This window comes from Mixophyes fleayi, chromosome 12 (assembly GCF_038048845.1).
Source record: "Mixophyes fleayi isolate aMixFle1 chromosome 12, aMixFle1.hap1, whole genome shotgun sequence".
Classification (NCBI taxonomy): domain Eukaryota; kingdom Metazoa; phylum Chordata; class Amphibia; order Anura; family Limnodynastidae; genus Mixophyes; species Mixophyes fleayi.
Window position 1 is genome coordinate 78942579 of NC_134413.1, and position 10073 is coordinate 78952651.

The 10073-nt window shown below is 40.6% G+C and overlaps 1 pseudogene; it reads right to left on the reverse strand.

Annotated features, from left to right (window-relative positions):
• LOC142108384 (NACHT, LRR and PYD domains-containing protein 3-like) overlaps nt 1-8387 on the reverse strand; it is a 49991-nt pseudogene extending 41604 nt beyond the window's left edge.
• Between the last annotated feature and the right edge of the window lie 1686 nt (nt 8388-10073).

Here is a 10073-nt window from a genome sequence, read left to right on the forward strand (position 1 = left end):
GAAGCCACATTGGCACATTTAGTAATGGACATGGGCTTCTAAAAGAACTTTGTAAGTTTTCTAAAACAAATTTCTGTGACCTGGGAAAAAAACAGTTACATATTACTTATGAACAACACTGTTTAGTATGTATTATGCTATATATATATATATATATATATATATATATATATATATATATATATATATATGTGTATATATATATATATATATATATATATATATATATATATTCCTCAGGCTTACAGTAACTAAAAGGTTCCCCTTTACCCTCTAACACTGTTCCACAACATCTATCTAGCAGGTATAACTAATACCAGAACTACACACAGTTCAGTCACAGCTACTTTATCTTCATAAACAGAAATACATTTGGAAGTCAGGCAAGTACAGGTAACTATACAGTCTCCGCCACAAGGTAGTGTCGACATAATTCTCTCCTTCTCCTTCTTAATTTGATCAGGCCCTTAGGCTCCTCGTTATATCGCTCTCTTCACTTGGTTCCTCTCTCCCTTGAACACAATCATGTAGTCCCTTTGATAACACAGGTTCCTCACCTTACGGATACATGGGCCTTTCACATGCAGTAGATAATAGTGGATATTTTTCTGTGTGAGTGTTGAAGAATATTCTCCTATGACATGATTCTCAAGCCATTTCATTGTTCAAAGTATCTCCCCTCCTCCCAGCCACATAGCAGCATTAGCTATTTTGCTATGTGTTTGTAAAACCCCACACACAACTCAGGTTTCAAAGCTGTTATCTGAAACTGACCAGAGACAAAGGAGGGTGTTGGGACACTGGGAGGGTCACTTGCTTTTTACTGTTGGACACATGCACAGTGGGGAGATCCGACAGGGGTGATGATGTCATCACCCCTGGACACAAGAAGCTCTACATGTTTGTGGTGAATCACCACACACACGCTGCTGCTGGGGAGGCTGGGAGTTTCCAGGTCTGGAAAATAAAAGTCCAGACCCGGGACTCCCCCCTCTCTCTTGATGCCTGCTGCTCCTGGACAACGAGCATTACACTGCACTGCACTACACTAGGGTCACACTACACTACAGAAAACATTTAGGACACACTACAATAAAGAATTTCTACACTACAGAAAATAAACATATTATACTACATTATACTACACTAGGGACACACTACACTACAGAAAAGGTATATTATAGATACATACACTACACTACAGAAAATATACATATTATACTGTACTACAGGAAAGATCTACAGAAAACCTACACTAAGCTACAGGAAAGGATTCTATACTACACGAACGTTCCCTACACTGCAGATTAAGAAGTGGATCCAGGATACAAGAATTCAATAAGTATGATTGATAATATATACATATAAAGCTATGTGTGTGTTTGTAATGTGGATTTACTATTTATATACATATGACTGTGTAGCTATTGTCTGATATCTGTGATAGTTAAATCAATATTATAAATACTGATTCTTATCAAGGATACATATATAAAGCTAGGATAGTGTAAGGAATAAAGGTGGTGAACCTAGGGTTAATTGTATATTGATATACTATGTTATGTCGAACAACGCTATGATATATGTGTGAACTGTGAATACAATCTTTTCTGTTTTAACAGTAAAATACTTTGATTTAAATACATACATATGTTGTGAGTATTGGTTATTTATAACGAATATATACTGTGAAGTACTGCCGAGATACAGTGGTTATTGGATAAATAATTCTGTGAAGCTTAAGTGTTATTTAGTGTGGTCATGAGTAAGGCAACATTGTGTAAGGAAAAGTGCATAAAAGTGCAAGTTTTATAAGGAGTGTATCTGAGAACAGAATAAGAGGACAGCGTGCGCATGTGAGGCGCTACCACAGGTCCTTTTACAGTGAGCATTTTTCTTGTGGGCATTTTTGTCAGTGGGGTTTTAACTGTGCGCCATATTCCTGTAGGTGGTTTTTCATGTGATCTTTTTTCATAGAACCAGTTTGCCTACACAAAAAGGTGAATTATGGCAGCCAAGTCATTGGGGTGCAAGGACACACAGCAGGGGAGAGAGGAACGGGGACACAACAGGGGAGAGAAGGGTGGGGACACAACAGGGGAGAGAAGGGTGGGGACACACAGCAGGGGGGAGAGAAGGGAGGATATACTTAGCAGGGGAGAGAGGGTGGGGACACAGAAGGGGGAGAGGGATGGGGAGACACAGCAGGGGAGAGAGTGGTGGGTACACAAAGCAGGGGAGAGAGGAGCAAGGACACACAGCAGGGAAGAGAGGAGCAGGGATACAGCAGGGGAGAGAGGAGCGGGGACACACAGCAGGGGAGAGAGGGGTTCGGGATACTTAGCAGGAGAGAGAGGGCAGGGACACACAGCAGGGGAGAGAGGAGCGGGGACACAGAAGGGGGAGAGGGATGGGGAGATACAGCAGGGGAGAGAGGGCGGGGACACACAGCAGGGGAGAGAGGGCGGGGACACACAGCAGGGGAGAGAGGGATGGGGAGACACACCAGGCTAGAGAGAGGCGCGGGCACACAGCAATGGGATAGAGGAGTGGGGATACAGCAGGGGAGAGAGGGGTGGGACAAAGCAGGGGAGAGAGGGGTGCAGACAATTAGCAGGGGAGAGAGGAACGGGGACAATCAGCATGGGGAGAGAGGGACGGGGACTCACAGCAGGGGAGAGAGGGCAGAAACACACAGGAGGGGGAGAGAGGGACGGGGACACAGCAGGGGAGAAAGAGGTGGGGACACAAAGCAGGGGAGAGAGGAGCAAGGCCACACAGCAGGGGAGAGAGGAGCAAGGACACACAGCAGGGGAGAGAGGAGTGGGGACACAGCAGGGGAGAGAGGAGCAGGGAAACACAGCAGGGGGAGAGCGGGTCGGGATACTTAGCAGGAGAGAGAGGAGCAGGGACACACAGCAGGGGAGAGAGGAGCGGGAACACAGCAGGGGAGAGAGGAGCGGGGACACAGCAGGGGAGAGAGGAGCGGGGACACACAGCAGGGGAGAGAGGAGCGGGGACACACAGCAGGGGAGAGAGGGATGGTGACACACAGCAGGGGAGAGAGGAGCGGGGACACAGCAGGGGAGAGAGGAGCGGGGACACACAGCAGGGGAGAGAGGAGCGGGGACACACAGCAGGGGAGAGAGGGATGGTGACACACAGCAGGGGAGAGAGGAGCGGGGATACACAGCAGGGGAGAGAGAGAGAGAGAGAAGGGGACACAGAAGGGGGAGAGGGATGGGGAGACAGACCAGGCTAGAGAGGGGCGAGGACACACAGCAGGGGAGAGAGACAATTAAGATAGAAACAATCAGAAAAGATCTGCACACAAGCTGCAAAGGGGCTCGTCCCGGGGGCAGGGTCCAGCCACCTAAAGCATACAGTGCCCCAGGTTGGGAGGGGGGTTTCCAAACACTTGGAAACCCCCTGGGTGCGCCCCTGCTTTCTGTAAAATGGAAAGCTGTGCAATAGGTGTGTGCAACTCAATATAGTGTGTGAAATGTGTCTGCATAAACATAAGTTTAAAGCACTTCAAGATATGCTTTAAGCATATCATGATATGGCCACGTGTTAGAGACAACAATCTCCATCTTCAACGTGGTTCTTCTGGTCCTGGCAGTCGTAAACTGTTTGAGTATACTGATGCTTGTAAAACCTGCTAGGACCTGTAATGCCCATTAGGAAGATACTGTTTAAAAAAAATAACACATACACCCAAACTCCCTTGTTCTCCACTTTATTAAACTCCTAATTCCAATGAGATTCTTGTATTTCTTCTCATTTTCCTTGTAACCAACAGAGAGAAAAAAAACTGTTCGATGACGAACTAATCCTTGTGGAGCACTGATGCCAAGGACTGTGTGGCTTTGTTCTGATTGGTTAGAGTATAAGAAAGCCATTCTGATTTGTTATTTGTATTTAGACTCCGCGTGGGGTCTCAAAGAATCTTTTATTCTTTTTTTTCCCCCTAGGTTTCTCACTCCAATGTGTGACTAGTGAAGTATCCCACACTTAGAAGTTTTGCACATTTATATAACGTGGATTCTGCTGCTATATTATGGCTTTGGGTCTGTTGTACACTAGTCACCAGATTGGAGTTCTGTTCAACATTCATGGACAAAGTTCCGAGAGAGGTCCTGCATGGAACAGTCTAAATGCATTGCACCTGTGGGTCCTGGTGGAGAAATGCAGAGCGGCGTTACGTGATAGCTGAGGACATCACGGCTCCTCCCAGGTACAGCATCGGGCATCTTGCTGGGCATATGACAGCTTCTTTGACATCTTATATTGTGTGTATACTGCTTAACACATCAGATCTTGTTTGGCATAGTGTACAGTGTGTACATAACTTGGCACATTAGATGTTGTTGGTCTTATCACTTTGTGTATTACGTCATGTTGTGCAACTTACTTAGTGATTTACATCTTGTTGAGACTATTAATTTGGGGCTAAGGTGTCATAGAGCTGTATATTGTGTACATTAGTCTGTTTTCCTAGGCATTGAACTGTGCATTTAGGCCAGTTGGCTTGTGCATATATTATTAAATTATTTTACCAAATTATATAAGTATTTACTAGCTGTACTGTGCTATGAACAGCACATTAAGTACATCCTTATTTGTTGTATCACACATACCAAGTGTTCGCTCTCTCACTGTACTTTGTAACATGTTTTTTGTACAAGTGTGTTTATTTTAATTTAGACAACAAAAGAAACAAATAATAGCAGGCTCTACGCTGTCAGAGAAAAAGAAAGACTAACGCTTTTCCTGTTTGTTTGTTTTTAAAATGTTTATTTGATACCTTAACATTTTGTTAAAATGTTTTAGTATCTGGACAACGTATCTGTCTTGACTGTAATTTCGACCATACCTTTTATTATTTGTAACAATACACAAAAGGAAAAGAAAAATCGATAAACACAAACAAGTGAACCACCAATTTGCCTTATTGTAAACACCCTATTTTTCTAACCACACCACATAACTGTGTCTCAGCCATAGGGTATTGTATGTCCCTTATCTCATCCATATTTAATTTGCAATATATATGGAAAGAACATGCTTTAACCTAAATAAGTCAGAGACTGAGATCTCGGTGAACATTCCATCCGTCTCTTTACTAGTCCAGTGACTTTATGCGAGTTCACTGTCCACCCCTTTGTGTCAATGTTAAATCTTGAAAGATTATTCTTGTACAGTGGATCTTTAGACCTGGTCTTTGCATTTCCAACAGGTCTTCTTTCTGTTTCTCTGTCCATTGAATGTTTAAGAGTCTAGAAGAGAGCAAGAAATTACATTAGAATCACCATTCAGGAAATGTATATACATTACAGTCAAGATATAGGCAAGTCACCACTATTGCTGTATGCTGTTATATTTCCGCTACCAGAGATGGGTAAATCAGTTAGACCCATACAGGAATCCATTAAATCAGTGTTGATGAAATAATTCACAAATGGATCCCAAGGTGTGCAAAATTCTGCAAATAATTAATGCCCATCGGATAATCAGGCCAATCACAGGGCATGGGATATGAAGCCACAAGTCTATATCCTCTGTGCAAAACACCAGTATCATCAACATCATCATCATCATCATTATTTATACAGCGCCACAATTTCGGAGCGCCATACAGAGAATATTTGTCACTCACATCAGTACCTGCCCCATTGGAGCTTACAGTCTAAATTCCCTAACACACACACACACACACACACACAGACACACACACACACACACACACACACACACACACACAGACAGACACAGATTAGGGTCAATTTTATCTGTAGCCACTTAAACTACTGGTACGTGTTTTGATCAGGCGCACTATTACAGATCCAGGAATAGATAAATACAGGCAACTCACTATAGTATCTAGTGTATATTCATTAAAATACTATGAGCTGAAAATTGAGCACATTTTTGTTGCACCTAAGAAGGAGTCAGGGAATAATAAATGCAATTTTGGAAATCAACAAAGTGTCAAAGTGTCACCAAATATTCCTCCCTAGGAATTAGGAAATCCCCCAAAAATCTAATTGGCATGGGAATGATGGAGGGGTGTTTTTACTTTTTTAAATGAGGGAGGATGAAAATACTCCCAAGTCTGCAAGATAAATACAGAGAATGATGAAAGCATAAATTATTGTTATTGGGCCTGATCCCGACCATGGCCTTATCTGTGTGGAGTTTGTATGTTTGCGTGGGTTTCCTTCAGGTGCTCCGGTTTCCTCCCACATTCCAAAAACATACTACTAGGTTAATTGGCTGCTATCAAATTGACCCTAGTCTCTCTATGTCTGTCTGTGTGTGTATGTTAGGGAATATAGATTGTAGGCTTCTATTGGGCAGGGACTGATGTGAGTGAGTTCTCTGTACAGCGCTGTGGAATTAGTAGCGCTATATAAATAGCTGCTGTTGATGATGATGATTCATTAAGGAAAGTAAACCAACAAAATGAGTAACTTTGCTCCTTGGCAAAACCTTTTTGCATTGGAGGGAGAGGTAAATTTAAAATGTGGGGACAGATTTATAGTTGGGGTAGGGTCTGTCCTAGATCAACTTTAAGTTTCAGTATAAAATATGAAGCTATCAAATATTTGTGTGCTACATGAAAAATCAGCCAGTATTAACTTATGTCTAAAATAGTAAACTAATTTACACTCCTTGCATCGTAACTTGGTTTTATCCAGGAGAAAACTTACACATTGTTTTGACTTACTTACCTTAATGAATCAGGCCCAATGTGTCCAAATTAAATATTGGCAGAAAAAACTTGATCACAATTTGCCACTGAAAAACTTTCCTGTCCCATGTTTTAATTGTCTGAAGGTATGTTTGGTGCCACCAATGGGATTGTAACCAAAAATGTGTAAATGCTGATGTGTATGAAAATAAAAAAAGGGGCTGGAGAGTTAGTCTGTACACCCACGTTTGCCAATTATGGTCTAATTGTGAGTGTCCATCTACAAAGACAAGGTGACCTCATTCAGATGGGTGCCTACACTAATTATTCATTTCTATTACAGAGTACAAACTTCTATGTTCCATCTGACTACAGATTATAGACAATTATGATAGGACCTAGTCTATGACCAGTGGGGTGCACCGGAAACACTGCCAAATGTAACAAGTGAGAGTCTACCTCGATACCGGCTACAGATGCCATGTGGCAGTGTACCATCTACAATATATACTGAGCGCAGGCTTTTTTTTTCTCTAAATATATTATATATATATATATATATATATATATATATATATATATATATATATATATATATATGTGTGTGTGTGTGTGTGTGTATATATATATATATATATATATATATATATATATATATATATATATGTATATATATATCTATATAAAATATATCAGAGAAATAGCTGCGTGGCAATATAAATGCCCATATATGTATACAAAACAAAAAGACAGTTGTCAGCGCTTATCCTTTACACTGCATATCTGTGTGTGTCTAGCAAACTGAAAACATGAGGTACTGGTTCATATTTTGATCAAAATATTTAAGCCTGCATCCCAGCGTCATGGGCACCTCATTATATGTAGGGCACCTGCATACAATGAGACAGCTAATGACATCTGTACTGACACCAGCACAATTTATTGTTATATGTCATTTCATTATTTAGAAAATACCTTTCACAGTTTTACAGTGAACAAGAGTTGATCAAAGCACTTTTTAAGTACTTTATGCACATGTCCACAGAAGGAGTTGGCAGCGTGGTGTAAAGTAGGAATCTGGTGTTTGTGGTGCATAAAATGATCAACAAAACAATATAAATAAATAGATTACAAAGAGAAATAAATATATATTGGACTGGAATAAACTGACAACATCCTATAACCGTATGAGACATATGCACAATAATATTTTTATTAGTCGTTCATCTGTATAAAAAAATATTACTCTTCGTGTCTAACTATGCATATTAATAGTAAGTTCTATGTACCCGATCTCTTTCAGGCTGGTAGATCTCTGTATAAGCTCCTTGATGACGTTGTAGCCACGGTCCTGAAATTTGTTGCAACTCAGATTCAGATATATCAGATTCGTTTTGTTAATCAGTGAAACCAAAATTGGAGCATGTTGGTCTGTCAATTTGGTATTCTCCAAACTGCAAGATAAGAGACAAACACAACATGAAGGAGATAAAAGTAATGTAAGGTAACAGGTGACTTGTATGCAAAATTACATTTCACTCATGACTCAAATTCTATACCCACTAATGTTATTCCTACAAGAGGTGTGCACTCCAAACCTGCGTATTAATCCCACAACGTGGCAATCTCCTGAGACATCGCTCTCACTCAGGGGCTGATTCAAGTCTGGATGCAAATTGGATGTAATGCCCATGTTTAAAAAGAATATGCAGATTATGGGCCTGATTCATTAAGGATATTAATTTAAGAAACTTCTTATTTAAGTCTCCTGGACAAAACCATGTTACAATGCAAGGGGTGCAAATTAGCATTCTGTTTTGCACATAAGTTAAATACTGACTGTTTTATCATGTAGCACACAAATACTTGATAGCTTATTTGTACACTGAAATTTAAAGTTGATATTTGTGTGCTACATGAAAAAACAGTCAGTATTTAACTTATGTGCAAAACAGAATGCTAATTTGCACCCCTTGCATTCTAACATGGTTTTGTCCAGGAGACTTAAATAAGAAGTTTCTTAAGTTAAGATCCTTAATGAATCAGGCCCTATATGCAGTTTTGTCCATATTCAAATCAAAGCGTTTCTTAAGACACGTTACGATTTGAATAGGGGTCGAAATACGGTTTGTATAAACATGATATTCCATAAGTGTAGACACACATTCAGGTAGAAGTATTTTTTTTAGGAGTATTTGCTACACGCATATTTACAATGAACTGACATTAGAACAGACATAACTTTTATATGATCATAAATTAAAACAACAACTGCTAACAACATAATAACAAACTAAAAAATTAACCTATTAGTATGTTTTTGGAGTGCGGGAGGAAACCCACGCAAACATCGGGAGAACATACAAACTGAACACAGATAAGACCATGGTCAGAAACTGAACTCATGACCCTAACGCTGTGAGGCAGAAGTGCTAACCACTTAGTCACCGTGCTGCCCTTAATCCATTAATCCACAATGAACAGAACCCGGAGTCTATTTATGACTACACTGTACAGGACATGCTACCAGACCTCAACCAGAGAAACAGAACCAATGCCTTCCACTCCAGCCCTCCAAACTTGGTAGCCAGGATATCCAGATATATTACAACATATTACCTTTAACTAATCCTACCAGGTGAAGGACTACTGTGTTTGTAGTGCACACAACACTTCACATAAGCAGAGTACATAGGTGAGTCCTGCAACTGTAGGAAACATTTTTTTTTAAATCATTGGAGAGCTCACATAACCTTACCCCCCCTCCCCGGTTGATTTTGACTTTGTCTTTTCATGTGAGGCCGCCTGACACTAAGGGGTTCAATTAAAAGGACGGTGCAAATAGAGATGATATACTGTAAATCATAACAGATGTCACCCTTTAGCAGTCAAGTGCAGTCAGACTAATGTGGAATGAAATCTGATTGGTTGCCATGGATTACACTAAATCATTGTTCTTTGCATCCGGTTATTGAGTAGATGTTAATGTTTCCACATTGTCTAATGTCAGCACAACTTCAGATCAGCGCTCAACAGTCTCTGTATATGTCTCACCCACAGCTGTTATACTCACTCTAATTTCTCTATCCAACATGATGGACTGGACAGAGCTGTCATCAAGTCACTGAAGTGAGGACCATCCAGATTATTATTAGACAGGTCAAGTTTCCTCAAGGACTGGTTCTTATTTACTGCAGAGAACAACTGGGAGCTGGAATTGTCTGTCAGCCCAGTATCTCTCAAACTGTACAAAAGCAGAATAAATAACGTTATAAAGTGCCACCAAATCATGAGTTGTGGAGCAATCAAAGTGGCATTCATATTCAATGTATGCTGTATAATAGTGAGGTCACGATTCTGACCCAGATGAGGTATTTAC